Source organism: Neopsephotus bourkii, unplaced genomic scaffold (assembly GCF_033783945.1).
Source record: "Neopsephotus bourkii isolate Nb327-2 ecotype Australia unplaced genomic scaffold, CSIRO-AGI_Nbou_v1 NB_1572, whole genome shotgun sequence".
NCBI classification, from domain to species: Eukaryota; Metazoa; Chordata; class Aves; order Psittaciformes; family Psittacidae; genus Neopsephotus; species Neopsephotus bourkii.
Window position 1 is genome coordinate 8284140 of NW_026902048.1, and position 18241 is coordinate 8302380.

General features: G+C 37.4%; 1 long non-coding RNA gene across 1 annotated transcript; it reads right to left on the minus strand.

Annotated features, from left to right (window-relative positions):
* Positions 1 to 3712: 3712 nt before the first annotated feature.
* On the minus strand, positions 3713 to 11785 carry LOC133221896 (uncharacterized). Its single transcript, XR_009728101.1, has 3 exons — positions 9822 to 11785; positions 9526 to 9668; positions 3713 to 3960 (listed from the first exon to the last, which is right to left on the minus strand). It is a non-coding gene; the product is annotated as an uncharacterized LOC133221896 (long non-coding RNA).
* Positions 11786 to 18241: the final 6456 nt, after the last annotated feature.

Genomic DNA, 18241 nt, shown 5'->3' on the forward strand with positions numbered 1-18241 from the left:
TAGCAGAAGGCAGGATCTGATAAATTAGGCCAACCTTTTGAAGAAACACTAAGTTTGATACCTAACCTGTATCTGAGGAACAACACAAATCCTAGAGAGGCAACACAAGTACTGAAATGAGTATACAACCATGACATAGTAGAGAAGTTAGGTCTCCAGAGGACTGGGAGACACCCATGTGTTCAGTTTAGCGGGTACAAAGCATACATATTTTCCCTTTGTGCCAGTTATTCTGCATAATAACAATCCTGTGGCCTAACATCTTCAAAGTTTTACTTGCATCTGAAAATTAATGAGTGGCATTTCTGTATCTCACCACAGCATATCCCATGCACCAGTCAGGAGGGTCTAGAAGCTAGTTGTACTGGCTTGGCACACACTGCAGAAACTCAGGTTTGACAAGCTAAGAGAGAGGACCAATATTTACTACAGTAGAGCAGCAGCAGAAAGCAAGGTGGAAAATCCAGCTCAGGCTTTTTCCATCAGGGTTTTATTTAACCCTGTGATAGCACAGTTTAAGCTGCATTAGTGTCAGCTACTACTAAGAGATGTATTAGGAAGGAGTGCAAGTGGTGCCTCAAAACTGTATCCTCTGGAAGAGGAAAATACTTGCTAATATTAAGCCCAAATACACCCACAACTGTAAAATGGTCTATAGACAGTAGATTTTTTTTAGAGTCAAATTTTAGCAACTTATTTTTAGTCAATGTCAAGCACTCGGTGGAGGGGAAGATCCCCCACCAAGTATTCCATTAGTAGCAATGATCTCACAATCATACTCCTGCTGCTTAGGACACTGGTTACTCATAAAATACTGAGTTCTGAATACTGAATGAAAACACTGTCACAAAGTGTGAAATAATGGGAGAGAATAATAAATAATAATAAATACTTTTACAAGTTATAAGTTTATAAAAAGAAGTCTGAAGCAGAAAGCACAAGGTGCTGGAGAAATGCCCACATAGGGAGACCTCAGGCTTCTACTTTTTATGTCATCTATCTATCTATCTATCTATCTATCTATCTATCTATCTATCTATCCATCCATCCATCCATCCCAAGGGACTTTGAAATCCATAGATTTTATTTAGTATGCAGTTAGGATCATGCAAACCACAATATATGATTTATCCTGCCTTAACTATTTTTAGAAGGAGGTAAAAATTTTGTGAAAGGTGATTATAGGACAAAGAGAAGGGTATCAAGACATCTGCATAACAGATAGGACAGTGCTGTCAGGATTTCTCTATTCCCCTGCAAATATGCTCTAAACTCTTATTAGCTTCTCTGACAGCCACTGCCAGTGGTGTCTGCATGATGCACATATCCAAGAATTCCCCACTGGGCCTGAACTCGGCTGCTTTCCAAGAACCTTATTCTGCCACCCCTTATAACAAACTTCCACTGACACTGCCCCGGCATTCCACTTCAGCTCGTGCTATAGTTTGTCACAATGTGCATAATCTCAACTAAACTAAGTCATGTTGTTATACTTCATGACTGGAAGGGGCTCTAGTCATTGGGACTGGAAAACTGTTTTCCCTTTGTCTCTAAATGTGTTACGCCCCAATTTGGATTTTCTGTAAAAGGCAGTAAGAGACTCAAGATGGCAATAGAGAGCTGGAAAAAGCATATTGCAGGAAAGAACTATAAATATCCCTTTTGTTGCTTAATGTGTTGATAAACCTCTTGCTAGAGAGGCCTCTAGTGTTAATCTGCCCATCAGTCTCTCAACAATTCCCTTCTAAAATTATCAACAAATACTTTTGTCAGTAGAGAATGTTTATTTGCAGTTGCACAACCCTCAGTTTGCAGAATATTAGCTGCTTAAAACATAAGCAAACAGCCACAGTCTAGAAAAGCCAGTACTGTGAAAATTAATTCATAACCTTATTTTGCAGTAAATTTAGGGTTATAAGATTTAGCAACGTGTGGCTAAATGTTGCTAAATCTTGGACATATCAAGTGCCTTAAGGGCAAACGTTTTATTAGATTTTTTAAATGGTGATGAGTGCAAAATATTTCAAAATGATTTTAGAAAACAAACACACATTTTTATAATGCAGTTTCTACTTTCCCTTGTGCGGAATCACCCTAAAACGCAAACTGGACGCAGAGTTTCTGAATACACCAAGTGACTGCTGTGTGCTCCTTGACAGCTGCTGCCTTCCAGCCCAGAGGCAGCAGCCTGGAAATGATGAATGAACTTATTCATACAGTCAGCAGCTATCTGAGTGTAAGAGATATACCTAATATGCATTACATACATCTGTCTAGAGATACGTACGCAGAAACTAAATTTGATTTAGTAAGCACTGAAAAGCCTCCCAAAAGTAAGGCATTGTAGAATTATCACTGACCAGTGTTTCCCATATTGAATATGCCCAAAAAGGTAACATTTGTAACATTTTGTACAAGATTATCCTTAATTACTGTTTGTTCCTTGTAGATTGTACAATAGTATGCCTCTTTCAGCCTAAGTGACTCTACTGGCCAAAGAACTTGCTGCATTAAGGGCTGCACCAGAGCTGATAAGGGTTTAGCCGTTTACTTCTGTGGATTTCAGATCAAGCCTTCAGCTCCTCAGGAAGAAAAAAATGTTTTTTATAAATAGGAAAGACTGATTTCTGCCTAAGCTGCTGTTTCTGATCAGAATGAACGCTGAAGGCTTTAAAGCTGATTACAAATTAAAATATGTGTCCCCAAACGCTTGCCTAACTTTTAAACAATTGTCTGCCACTGTCTGCTGAGCTGGAGCTGTAGGGGCAGGTGTGCTGAGAACTGACACCTATTTCAAGATCAGAAGAGGGCACTAGGGTTTAAGCTATGCTCAGCATAATCCCAAACAAAGAGGGGGGAAAACCCCGGTTAAATGTGTTACAAACAGTCTTTTGTTCTCCTGGTTGTCTCAAATGAATGAGGAAAAGCAGGCAGGGCTGGAAGCCCATGGGACCAACCCCACGGCAGCTCCAGGGGCATGTTCAGCCACCAGCATTTACACCAGTGTTTCAAAACTGCAGTAGCCTCACCCAGCTACCAGTCTTCCCCTCTGTCCCAGCCTGCGTGGGCAAAGCTTTGCATGTTATTTCTCTGTTGGAATCTCTGCTTGTGACTGTGCTGACAGCAAATGGGTATGTCACCAGAATGACAGCTATTCACAGGGACACTGAGCTGCCCGGTCCACCATGCTGAGAACCAGTCAGAAGGGTCAAGAGGTGTCCCTTGGAGGCTTGAGAGATACAGTGAATTTCACACTGCAACTAAATAGTGATAACCCCACACACAGGCACCCAAAAAAGTCACACCATGTCTCATTCTTGTTGCAGCTATGAAATAGGGTAATTGTGTTACGACTGTTATTCTCTGTTAAATCTGACTGTGGTATTCTGACACAGCACAACACAAATTTTTATTACACAAGACTTGCTACAGACTGTGCATGTCTGAGTTAAAAATGGAGTACATACCATGGTGATGGACAGGCTGGGGACAGGAGGAACCATTCAATGCTATGCAGCTGTATCAGCCAGCTCAGCTGTTGTATCTCCCTCTGCTATCAGTAGATAGAGGATTACCTGGAGAAAGAGAACTCAATCTATGTTTCTCCAAAAAGCCTTCTGCAAAATAATTTCCTTCTCATTGGTTCTATAGGTGATTTAGGAAGAGCTACAACAAATACTAGCTAAAATGGACATGTAAATATCTACTATACATCAATGAATCTATATAAATCTGAGTGCATGAAAGAACAGCCCTGCTAGGTTAATCCAAATTACTCTGTGTGATAGAAGATAAATGTAGAGGACTGTAACAGGAGAGTAAGTGATACTTTCCCAGGTGTCCTTTCCCAGCTTCCAGCAATTTCTGGCTCAGGGACTTCAAGTCAGATGTTATCTTTCTGTTAAATATCCCTTGGTGGATTTTTCCTGCATGGATTTCCTCTAGAGATGAAGCGAAGACCTAGAGAGCAATATAGTGAATTAATTTTCTGGATGTTCACTTAAGTTGTCACTGAAGACTGACCCCAAGATTCATCCTTGCCCTGCATAGAAGTCAGTCCTGCACAAGGCTGCTGAAGAAGCACCTATTGACTACAACTGGCTTTGAGGCATAAGCTGAGCATTTTGTCTATAGTGCTGCTCTACTCACCAGGTTTCTTCCTTTCCGCTGAATATGAAACATGTGAATGTCCCTTCTGAAAGTCCACATTCACCTAAAGCAGCCTAATGGAAGCAATTAGCTTTTTCACAACTTGGCAAAATCAGATGCCAGAGAGCCCTTTAAGAGAAAACTGATTAAAGAAGCACCTCAAGTGCAACCACTGTTTAAAGATAGGTTTATATTTTACTGAAATGGAAAAGTCAGGTAGAGCACAAATAATGGAGAACACTAGTTGGAAAACCAGCAGGATACATATGTACATGCAGCAGCCTTCACTCCACAGATATCAGCTATCCCATGGCCAGTGTAGAATCACAGTACCCTTCTCTTAATTGCATTAACTGTAGCATATATCAAAGTACTGGAGAATGCATTAACTAAGATAAATTTCTTAGGATGCAACTTTCCATCAATTTTTAAGTGTAAAATAACTATTTGATTCTATGCACTAACATACCTGAATAATCTACAGGACTCTGGTATAGATTTTATTAGGACTTCTTACTGTTAGCTTGTAATATGTGTACATGTGTACAGTATTCATATTTAAAAGGCATCTCACAGTAAGGAAAAATTATCCATCAAGTATTATATTATCTTGTGTATATTTCTCTGCAAGCTAGAGGGGGCAAAAATTGGGCTTTATGCCTAGAAATGTTTCAAACAAACTAATTCAAATTGCATTTTAGAACAAGGAGTTTTTGGTACAAGAGGCCATCAGTCTTTGCAGTTTTTTTAATGTTGCATGTCAAAATGTAATATTCCTACCATTTATTTCTACTTTAAGAATTTATTATCTACTTTAAGAAATAATTGTTATTGTGTTCTACTGAAAAGTAAGTGAACAAAACTGAATTTTCTCATGCTGCTCTAATATAGACAGAGACAGAAGGGGACTGGCACATTTATGTGTAAATTAGGGAGTAGCTTTAGCAAAGGAATTACTACATTGTGTAGAACTAAAAAAATAAATAAATTAACAATCAGAGAACAAAACATTTGTGTTTCTGAGGCAGCCTGTGTTCAGAGTTTGTACTAGCCTATACAGTACAGCACCTCCCACAGAGTAACTCTATAAAAGCCCATCAATGTGCAGTTTTCAAATGTATTTGATTCTAACGTCTTTCTGGAGAATTTGTCAAATCCTGTCAGATGACTCAAGACTGCTCCAGCCTCTCCCTTGGACCAAGACTTTGAAATCTTATTCTGCAGCTTTTAGATGACCTTTGCAACCTGTTGTCTCCCAGACAGATATCTCCCTCTGTTTCAGTGAGAAGGTGCCAATACTAACCTAAAACCTCAGAAAAATGTACACATCATTAGCACTAACATCAGCACGAGGAACCCATGTGAACTTGTGAGAAGAGGAATGAAAAGTTAATGAGGTAAACCTGCTGTACATGCTGTACAATGGGCTTTGCCAGGAGACCTAAGCAACTTTATGTTGTTCGGCTGGTAAAAAAGTGTGCATATGTAAAATATAAATTAAAAACCAACAGGATATGTAGAATTCCTAAAAATTAAACTTTGTTATCAGGGAAGACTTTATCAGAAGTTTTTTAACTTGTCACAAATGACTAATGACACCACTGAAGTTTTCTTTACTACTATCACAGATTGGCTATCACTTCTCTCCAAAACTATCTGCTTTTGGTTTTGTCTTTGCTTCTCAAACTTAAACAGTTGACTGAATAAGCTAAAAATGCAGGTTATCAAGCACAAGATGTATTGTCTTTCATATAGTCCATCACATGCTTACAGAAGGCATGTCATTTTTATCTGAGGACTAATATAAGAACCTGTGTCTTACCAGATTCTTCTTGTAGTCAGTAATCACACCTTAAAATTAGCAGTCACAAGAGTACATCACAGAAGTGTATTATGTTACTGGACAGCTATTTTTTTCATGCAAGTTGCAGACATAACCACAGAGGAGGGTCTGACTGCATGATTAAAGATACGATCTGCCACAAAGAACTAAAAAGGCAGTAACACCCACAAAAATTTACTACGGTTACACTTCAGGATCATGCCACCATTGTCTTGGAATGTCTGGATACTTTTGCACAGACAGTGCAGGGGGCATACACCATCAGAAGTATCCAAAGGATTTCCATTACTCAAAAAGAAGTAAGAAAATACTTAAGGAGGAGATATTCTTGGCTATAAACATTATTATACTGAGGTGCAGCTCTTAGAGTGTTGAAATTGGTCTCCCTGCTCCTCCCGTGCAAGGCTGGCTCAGAGAGAAGGATTCTTGATGGTACCTTAGGAGACCTGGGAGCTGAATAGGAGCTGAACCAGTTAATTTACGACTAATGGCTGCTAGTGATAGCAGCAAATGTGCATGTTTATCAGAAACATTAAAAACTTCAAGGGCAAACATTCACAAAGGTGAGAGTCAATATTCAATAATGCCTTAATAAAGCTGGAAAGTCAAGAAACATAAATGAGTATTAATATTACTTTTAAAAGGGAGAAGACCAAAGTTATATTAATGCAGATGTGGAATAAGAAACTCTCGTAGCAAATGGAAAAATAATTAGGATAAAAGTGTGGCAGCTTAGAGGGATTGATTTGCTCTTTGAAAGTTAATAATGAAAGACTGTTTTGAAAAGAAAAACCAGGTCTGCTTAAAGGCAAACACTTCTTACTTGTATGTATAAAAACCTGAACAATAATAATGGTGTGTTTTGGGGGGAACAATAATGGTGTATTTTGGGGGAATATAGCATGCCCTAGAAGTTAAATGGGAATAAAAACTACATAGTTTGAAATCACTTTTTGCTGTTGAGATTTTTAGAGAGAGGGAAGCTAAATGTTACAGAAATTGCCCCTTTCTCTTGGAAAGGGGACAATGATTTTGCAAATCTTCCTTTAAATTTAGACCTTTGGTATTTTCAAGTATTGAGTACACCATCAGGAAGGATTAGGAGCAATATGCATATACCATCAGGAAGGGTTAGGAGCAATATGCCAGCTTTGCTGATATCATTCCTTTCTATCTGATCAAGCCAGTAACAGATTGGACACAGATTGATCAGGATAAACTCATTTGGAGATCAGCTCTCCCTGGAAAAAAGCACTGCATGAAGTTAAACATAGTTTCATGGTATTATGAAAAAATGATGAAAACAACACAAAAAAGCAGAGAAATACTTTGAGATACTCAGCATTTATAAATGAAGTGACTTTCAAAGGAAGTGATAAAAATTAGGCCAGGATTACCCTAACACCTAACATTGAGTCTTTTTAATGGACTCTGTCACCTAATGGGGGAGCATTTCTGTATGGATTGCTGTAGGGCAGCTGAACATGCACATATTAAAATTCCCTATGAAATCCTCCCAGTTCTTATTAAGGCAAGCAAAGGAGACATAAGGACATGTCATGCTCCCTCTTATATTATTCTCTCCTCAGAGCACCGTGGGGATTTGCGGAGTGTTTAGAGCCAGCTTGCGCACAGCTCTCCCTAACAACCATCCAAGTGACCAGAGCATCCTAGGACTGTGCCTTTTTGATTCTAAAAGGAGTTTTTCTGAAGACAAAAGAACCACCACCACCCATCCCAAATCCAAAACAGACTAAAACCCTGGAGAATTTTCAAATTTACAATAAAATAAAACCATAGCTAATTTCTAACAGAGCAGTGCTCTCTCTTTTCAAGTTTTGTGTAGCAAAACATCTTTCACTTTAATTTCACTATTACATTACAGTTTGCACCACTGTAATTACCTCTCTGAACAGAGATCCCAAAAGGATTCAGAAAGGTGTTCATTATTGTGGCCTTTTACATAGTGTGTTTGTTGTGCTTATTTATATTACTGTGATAGAACAATTTGCATGCCAGCTATTTTCTACAGCTGATTTATAATCTTATATTTTCATGGCATTTATAATGAACATCTTCATGTAAGAAGGCTGATTTATTTAAATGCACAGATTTTTAGTTCGGGGGATGATGGCTTTACCTTATAAATATCAGGCTAAGAGATCTGAAGACCTGAAGAAAAGATTCTTCACCATAGAGCTACATCGTATATTTTCTGGCATTTAATGGACCTGTAAATATAAGGCTGAAGTGTGAAGTGTGAAAAAAACCTTAAGGAAACAAAATGCTTTCCCACGGTTTGTGTCATATTAAGCATTGGCCATAACTACATGCGCAAAGTCTCCACATAGCTGAATGCGCAAAGAACAAAAATGCTGATACCCAGTGACCCTATGGGAGTTGCTCAGAGGTACCAATGACAACCTCTGCTCATTATCTCTTCTGCATTTGTATTTTTGGAGGAAAAAAAACCCTCCCAGCTTCTGCGTCTCTGTGGTAGATGTTGAGAAATACATGTCCACTGCAACAGTGACTAGTGCACAGGCCTGTTCCTCGTGCGCAACACACACAAAATAGCATTTTGTACAATTGAACTGGAGAGTGAGAAGTCTTGCTCAACATGCCTCTTCCTTTAACCACAGAATTTACTGCATGCTACAACAGCCAACACAATTTTAAATTGTGGTTTTACTGAAATGTACAGCTAACCAACAATCCTCCTGAAAGAAAAAGTGATTACATAAAGCCATAAAGCATTGCAGCATGACAATGCACACATTTCAGATCTAAAACCTTCCAGGAAAATGAGTAGTTAGGAAATCTCACAAAGACTTTGGTGGAATTAGGACAATTTTTACAATCTGAGGAGCCAGCCTCAAGCCTAGAACAGTTTCTCCAGAGGGAAGGCAGTTGGTAGGGCTGGCTTTGTAAGGCAATGCTCATCCATAGCTCAGGAAACGTTTTTGGTGAGCCGTATGGAGGAAAAAAGAGCTCCTTCTACCCTGCAGGCTAAAATTCTTAAGTTTTGCACACAGCTCACAATAGCCATAAAGGACAGAAAGAAAGCAAGCTGTATTTTCCCACCCGATAAATTCCTGCAGTAATCTCCAGAGTTCTGAATGCATGGAGGAAGTGGTAGTTTACTACTGCAGGAAAGCAGCTACAGCAACATTATGGGCTAAATTAATGTAACGTGAACCATGACAACTTACTCCTTAACTAAATGCTAACATTACCCTGCAGGTCCATGAGATAGTGGCAGCACATGTGCGAGTTAAACATCAAAACTCAGATGAAGTCACCATATGTTTGTCCCCTGGAAGGAAAAGTCACCTTTAAAAAATTATAACCGCTCGTTCTTTGCTGTGCTGTTTGTCTTTGATGCTGGGAAACAGAACATGAAAAATACTTCAGCAATGTAAATCTTCTGAAGCTGAAAACCACTGCTACATTAAACCTCATCTTGTCTGCATGGCACTTTGTTTTATGGGTGTAACAAGATACTGTGAAAATGCAAGCAAACTTGACCTTACCCTCATCTTTGGACTTGCAAAATGATCTCTGCTTGAAACTTCCTCACATTTCCTTTCATGTGCCAGATCAAGACTGAGACCAATCAGATAAAGCAGCGTGTCTTGAAGGCTTGACTCACAGCTGTCCAGACAGTTAACCTTGGCTATGGAAAAAAACCCAATAATCAAACAATCCATTTTCTTTTCAGAGTTACAACCGCTGTATCAAATGATGTGACACTAATTTCCCAACAGTGTATACTTTGAAGCTGACAAGTGTTAAGCTATGATTAAAAATTCCAAATGAATGTAAGTACCTGTCACTCAGATGGGTCCCTCAGTTGCATTGGTGACCACAAGAAAACAACCAGGGATCCGTCTGCCCATTTATGTATGGAGAAGGTGCTGCAGAGACCTAATTACAGGGTGAACCGGTTAACTGTCTCAGCACCTGTAGATCAGATACACAGTTGACTCACAAGCAGCCTAAATTAAATGCAGTTATTTTCATTTTACCATTAGGATCAAGGACAATGCAGCAGGTAGGGAAAAAGCGAAATCCCAACCCCCCAAGAAACACTATGGGAAAATTTGCAGACTTGTTTCCAGAAACTCACAGGTCTGTTGTGGTCAGTTTTACTAACTGCTTCAGAAAAATAGGTGGTTTAATCAATTTATTAAAACATGTATCTGTGAAACAGCTGTATCAAGAATGCACCAATTATAATAAAATTAATAAAAAGTGTAATTGGATAACATCAGTGCCTGCAGTGCAAATTGTGAATTTTGAAGTAACCTCATTTCAGACAAAAATGATAGCTTTATACAGGCAGTTTGTCTTTGATAAATATACTACAGCCTATTGTATGTGTTCTGAATATGCGTTTATAATTAAGCAAATATGCAGTGCTTTGTTAGAAGGGCAAAAGTTTGAACTATTTATGCTTCCTTGATAAAACACTCATTCCAGAACCTCTTTAGAGTAATAAATTCACTTTAAGTAAAATGCAGCTAACTAGAGGTTTTAAAATTGTAATAAATAGATACTTTAAACATTAAATACCTAATGAACGCCCTAAGTAGGAACACTACAGATGATTCAAATGAAGGACTAAAAGCTAGGAATCCATAGAAAAATTCAAAACTTTTTCAATAATTAATAGTTACAGCAAATATTCAAACCAGTTGTTTAGTTTAGATTAAATCCTTATTTGGAACACAGTAGATTAAAAATGGCTTCTGATAGTCATATGCTGGCTTTCTTTCATGGAGGAATAGAAGGAATGTGGGAGAGGAATACTGACTGTTTGCTCTCAAACACTTACTTGTATGAGCAATTTTAGTACATGAAGAACCCTGCTGAATTTACCAGGACTGTTTGTGTACGGGGCTTCTCATGGACATGGTTGTTCACAAAATTTAAGCCATTAAAGGCTATTAACTCTTTTCTCAATGAACAGGGTCAGTCATTAAGAGGAAGCAAGGAAAAGTTATGAGGAATGTATTGTCCAATTAAAAACACAAGTATTAAAATTATAGATGGTCAGAGATTCTGTCAATCAAGGAGTTGACTAAAAGCAAATCAGAAGTGTAAATCATTTAGACTTAGAAAGTACTAATTTTTTTAACTCTTTTTTTTTTTTTTTAATTTCCCCAGCAGAGATGGGCAAAAAAATCCCAGACACAGCAAACATCTGTATCTTGTGAACACCCTTCTTTGACTACAGAGCAGAAACTTCCAGTACAAAACAGCTTCTTCTCCCTTACCCACACCAGGAAAAGTGACACACAAAAATGTTACAAAACAGACTCCACTCCTTTGTTTTGGCTTTTAGAAGTCCACTTTAATTTTGATAAAAGCAGGAGCTAAATACTATAGCAGTTCACCCTCAACTTTGTAGAAAATAAAAGCCCTTTTCACTGTCAGACCAATTTTCTCAAGTCACTCTAAATTACCACGGTAAGCATGTGTTTCTCTACAGAGGTCCTCATGTTGCGTGAGTACCCTGGTAAATTCCAGGACTCTCCTACAGCAGTGGAAAAAACAGTGATTTTAACCCCCTTGTAATCCCCCTGCCTCAGGGCTCTCTATGTGTTATACACATCAGATCTTTGCTGGAAATTTTTCACTTCAGCCCCACACCTTTTTCTTTTAAGCTGGGAGATGTCAATGTTAACACTGGCTGCCTCCTTGGATTCTTATTTCCATGTGCATTCATCAAAACTGTTTTCAAGAAAGGGGTAGCAATGGCATTGCACTACAGTAGTTAAGTCAATACAGACTCAGAGTTATCTGATTTTCATGTCTACCTACAGCAATTTGCCTTTATGAATGTTTTTCACCACTGAAAGTGAAATCTGTGTCTCTCAGGAGCAATGGGTTTTCAGATATACAGTTACACCAATTCAAAAATTACTCTCAGCAAAGAATTAATATCTTTAGAAACATGACACTGAAATGATGGCATTATAATCACTAACAGATTTAAGCGGACATGATTACAGTAATTTATATCTCGATGTGATTACAGTAATTTGTATCTATTAATTAACATACATTTTAAATCTCTTGCCATGTTAACTTTTTTAAAGGAAATGATACACTTCAACTTAATGATGTGAAATTCGTCCCAAATGTTACTTTCCTCTTTTCAGTTTTGTTGCACAACTATAACACAATCAGAAAACAAAAAGTACCAGCTATAGAAGTATTAAGTTATGTAGATGTGACCAGAATGAAGCCATGAGTATTTCTAGCAGTGTTGAAGCTTTTTTTGAATGGTCTTCTGCACAAGTGACATGACTGTTTCCTTCTTTTGACTTCACCTGTCACATAAATACAGTCAGATTTTGCTTGTGTGTCATTCAGATTCATCTGCATTTCCAGACTCCAGGGGAGAGAGGATTGTTAAAGAATAAATATATTGAGCAATTAAAATTAATGCCTAGAGTGGAATCTTGCTAGGATAATAATAGAGAATTAATAATAGGTAAGTAATAATACCTCTTACTTTATGTGTTGAATGGAATTTGAAAACAGTAAAGTGAAACTCTCAACAGGTGTCCCTTCCTTCTTTTCTCATGTCTCCCTGTGATACGAGGGCTCTCCAAGCCACCACTTAACTGTGTTCAAAACAATGGAAAAAAGCTTGTGTTGGACCAACTCTGCAGTCTACATTTAATGCTCTCACTGATATTTAGTTCTTAATGCTGGACAAGCTTTTTCTCCTAGATTTGGATAATGATCCCTACCTTTGGAGAAGTTTGTGTAAGTAGTGGCAAGTACTCAGGTTAGATGATGATGGTAATGAAAGAAAATAGCTAACAAACTCCAGAAGCAATTTAGATAAAAAGGTCACACACCAAACAGTGCCAAAGTAAAGTGAATTTGGCAGATGATAAAAGAGAGGGGAGGAAAACCAGTGCCAAATCCAAATTATCACTTGTTAGCACCACCCAAAGCAATCCTTTCCTTCCTAGGGCACACAATCAAGTGCTGTTGATCTTCCCCAACTTCTAGCTGTTTTCAGGCAGAAGAGAATCAAGTTTCAAGAAAACAAACAGGCCTACAGCCTATGATACATATTCCTGCCTCCTCTCCCTGTTAGGTCTTTGAATCCTGGGCAGGACTAAATTCTGTATTTCTCATTAATCATCATTTTAATGTTTTACACTTACAGTAGCAACCCAGAGCCAGCAGCACTTCTGCTTGTATCATAAATTGGCATAATTTCAAAGTTGCCGTAATTTCACAAAACAGGGGACACACATGATTTGTATTTACTGTTGGCAGCAGTTCATACCAAAGAGACGTTGTGTCAGGACACTAGAATAGTTTTTAAAAATCCAGGAGAGTGCAGCATGCCTTCTAGTAGTTAACTTCAAGGTACCAATGTCTAACATTGGTATACTGCTGTCTCATGAGAACTGACCAATAAAGCTCAGCTTTGTTAGGCTGACTCAAGTCATGAACATATGTATTTTTAACTTAAAAGCTAAATCAGAAGTATTTTACTCCAGATACAGCATGTAAATAAATATACATAGCTGCTAAAACCAAGTTGAGAAATTATGTGAGGACATGCAAGGAGGAAAGCACTAAAATTAATGTTAAAATTCATGAAAAATTGGCTATTGTTTTAATTTAAAATAATAGAAAGTTCTCCATTTGTCAGTTTGATAAAATACACATTTAAAAAAGCTCCTACAAGATATTGTTTTTATATGGCTTACTTTTTACAGTTCACATAAAACACATATATGGTTTATATAATTATTTTTCTAAACTCACAGGATTTCAGAAAATCCTTTAACAAACTGTCAAAAAATTTAAGTTAGCCCCTCCTGAAGAAACGGCAGATAATATTTATTCATGAGTTATTAGATGTCGGCTCAATACCTAACACCTCCCAATGTTCTTTGCAAAATGACAATGTTTAGCTGTGTTCTCAGCTGCCCAACTTCCCCTAATTCATTCTAGAATTTCTTACTACTACGGCCTACATTATTTATGAAGGTAATACCTTCCTTGAAGCAGAGACTTTGATTTCTTATAAATGTATACAATAACTAGAACAAAGGGGACCCAAACTAATAACAGAAGATTTAATCACAGTAAATCAAGTAAATATTATGGAACACATTTTACAACTGGGTAAACTGAACTGAATTGAACAAGGTGACGGAACAAAGTAACAGCAGACTTGGAAATCAAAGCAAGAAATCTTATCTCACTATTTATTTTAACTAAGCCCACCGGATATAAGCAGCACATATGACACACTCTCCACTGCATCCAGCAGATGTTTCTTAGAAAGAAAGGTTCATTGCTGTTCAGAGAACTACTTGTTGCTTAATGTCAACTAACAACACAGAAGTCACCTCCCTTGCTGGAGCTGAAGATGTGACAGAAGAGGTGCTGTATATATTATAGACTTCTGCCCTGCCCCTTCCCCAAACTTTCAGGAGAAAAATATTACCTTTGACATTTAGATAGAATAACATGCCTGTATGGAAAGAGATAACCCAGCAAGAGGCTACTTGAATTGTTTCTCTAGTTTCTCATCTGCTCAGCTATTAAATGGCCAATCGTTAGCATGCCTCAGAATTTTAGTCATCAAAATGAACAAGAAACTTGTAATACCAAGGTAAGTATTTTCGTTCCTTTTTATTCCTTTAAATAACTGACCACTGCTAACTCTTGAAATAGAGTATGTAACATAAGAAATTACCTCTAGCTTATTATTTTTCAAGATGTCTCCCTTTCCCAGCCCACTGAACTCATCTGTGCTGCATCACTTACAAATTCCTTGTAAAAGTCATACTGAGACCCTTTTCTCCTCCCATTTACACCATAAGACCAATCAATGCCAATAGACTTATCATGCTAATGACTGTAAAAGATACACAATCTGTCTCTAATTGAATAAACAGCGACAAAGACAGAAAAAAGAAATGTCATGTTACCCTCACTTTCCCCAAAAAATCCACAGGAAGGAAGGACTGAAGGAAGGACGGAAAACTGCTTGACTTGATATACTAAGGAATGAATTTAAATTAAAAGCTGATTATTGTCATAATGCATTTGCACTTTGGAAAACAAATTAATAACTGTATAGAAAGACAAAAGAAATGAAGCATGGCCTAGAATGGAGTCGTAGAGGCAGTATTCTTTAGTTTACTAAACCAGCAGATATCTCTGTGTAAAACTGCTAGCAGGTTTTGTTTGATTGGGGTTGTTTGTTGGGGTTTATGTTTTTGATTCTTCAAAAGACTTAACTACATGAATTGTATGTGAAATCTAATTTCAGTGCCAATTAGTTTCTGTAGCTTAATGAAAAAATATATTCATAGTAATGCAGATTTCATGTGTTTAGATTTCATTTGAATACCTAATGAGGAAAATGCAGACAGAAAATGATTGTGCCTCTTCAGGTTGAATGGAAATCAGCTAATGTTACTGTAACAGAATTTCTTGGTGGATAGATTTCATAGACATTTCTAATCTATCTGCAACTTCCTGAGCAGGTGGAATGTGTTTGAAGTAGAAGTGGTCTTAACTCTGCAGTGCTAATTCTATAAATGTGAAATGTGGGAATGTCTTATTTTTTCTGTGTTGTTTTCTTTTTTTTTTTTTTTTTTAACAGTGTATAATTGGACATTTATATAATAAATTCCTCTTCCAGGTAAGGCTGACTAATGCTTCTCACTGCCACTGCAAGTAAGAAAAAACTACTCAAATTAAAATTGAGTCTCTAGAAAGATAAAATGACCAAGACAGAAGCACTGAAAGTCTGGAGGTAAAAAATACATGGCAGTACAACTTCTTGGATGTATAAAAAATGAACTGAAAGAGTTCAACGATATAGGAAATTCTAGTTACTGTAATAACACACAATCATCATGACACACACTTTCCACTCCAAAAAGGGTTTTCTTTGATAGAATCATGAACAGTTACAGTTTTCTTTACCATACCTACCCTTTTCTTCTTTCCTACTTTTAGATTAATGGACAAGTTATAATACACTAATATATCTACATTTTATTATACGTTATAAACCCCAAAGATTTTATTGGAAGAGGCTGAGAAAAGATGTGGCACAAGAAAGAACAAAGTAAAGGAAACAGATCCCACTCTTGTTCCAAGTAACAAGTGTTTTGTAAGCCAAGGATATAATTCATGTGGAGACAGACCATGCTTCTCTTACCTAAAAACTTTCAATGTTGGTAGTGATTTAATACTTCTAGCCTCAACAGAGCTAGCTGAGCTCAGCAATGTGCTATCTGAAAAGAAAACCACAGCACAGATTGAAGATGTTTCATGTAAGTCTCATGAAACCCACACAGCAGACAAGACTCAAAGGCTTCCTTCAACTACTGTCCTCATGGGACTACTCATATGAGTTTGAAGCCTTGGGTAGATGGGGACACTGTATCTTAATCATTACAATATGGAAAGGAGGGGACAAAAGAAAGATATCCTAACCATCAAGATTCATGAGGTGGAAAAGCACCAACTCAAATATTAGCACAAAACTCTTGACTTCAGGTGTGATGCTAGTTGCATTGAAGTCAGACAGAAAAAGCAGTAAGCTGGAGCTGCTATCAAAGCTATGATGACAGTCAAATATCACCCCATCATTTCCTATCAAATAAGCTGTCAGGCACTTTGCTCTACAGTCATGCAATACTATACGCCTTAGCTATATTTTTTACCATATATCTTTCCCAAGATATAAAACTGAAGCCTTAGTGTATTTTTGTATCAAATATTCTGGTGGTTTAAACTTGCAGTCAGTAGTTTCCATCATGAATACAATCATTTTAACACAAATAGAAAGACCTTGATTTATTAGTATTTTATCATTAAATAAAATGGACCTCAGGGACTTTCATAAAAAATAAAACTTAATAAAGTAGTGGCAACTTAAAAATTAAGCATTAACATACTTCTAAATTTGTAAAGTCTAGAAAAAGTTAATAAATGCCATTATTCCTGTACTTGCTGTAACGGTTGCTCCAGACATTTGCCCCTTTCAGAGTAAAGACCCTTTTTCAGTGGGTCAGTACTCACTGACTTCCACACACTCTGCCAGATTCTTTCTATATTTTTATGTTTTATTTCAGCTAATTTGAAAAGTGCAGCCTCAATCTACTCTGAAAGATGAAGAAAACAAAGGGACCTTGTTCACACATCATGTCTCAACCTCTCCCATGGCTACTGTGGTTTGGACTTCCATGGTGAAACCAGGAACATTGTGTGAGCAGAGTTGGATTTCCTTGTTTGTGTACTAAAAAAAACCCTGCTTCTCTCTGCAACAAATAAGCAGGACTGGCATATTTTTAATGTGAACAAGCAACCATAGGAACCTCAGGCAACCTGGAAAGCCAAGAAACATCTCTGAAATCCTGTGATGATAAAAATTAAATACAGCAGTCTCTACAGTGATGTTACGAAGGGGGAACCAAGTAATAAAGCCCTAACCTGTCCCTTATTGTCAATGTCTTTTAGAGCATTTTGTCCACCTGCTTGAACAAAATTCTACAATATTAACAAATGTATTACAATTTAAGAACAGTTTTGTCCAGTTAAACTCTCATTAATGTTGCATATAATTACAAAACAATCCTCTGATTTCCATTCCCCTCCCCAAAAGGGACAATAAAAAGCATGCAGCAAGGTAATAAGATAGACCTATCTCACAAAAATTAGAGATTCACATGTTTAATACTATTATTTCCTCTTAGGAAATGACTGTCTTCTGCCTTTTTAATAAAAAAACAGAAGTGTTATAAAATATATATGAAAAAAATCATCACTGCCAGATGAAAAGGATTCCGGGTAAGTGGCACTCCTGATTTTGCAAGTTACAAAGGCATAGTGTTGTTTGAAGTTGGAGACCCACGCAGATGATAAGCTGCTTTCAAGAGGCAGCATTAGCCCATCTCCTCAGTCCCTGGCTACCCTTTTTGAGACTATTTCTGTAAAGACGACAAGATGTTAGAATGCCAAGATTGCCTATTAAAATGCTTCAAGGTCCTGTCATCTAGTAGGAGAAATCACCTGGCCACAAGCTTTCATCGGTTTAGATGTTTTGACCATTAAGTCATGGGTGTACCATCACCCTTGGAGACCTATTTATAGCTCTTATGCTTCATTGTAAGGTCTCAAATTAAAGGTAAAAGATTACTTCAGTTCTTTTATACACAGGATAGCACTTGCTGAAATAGTTCG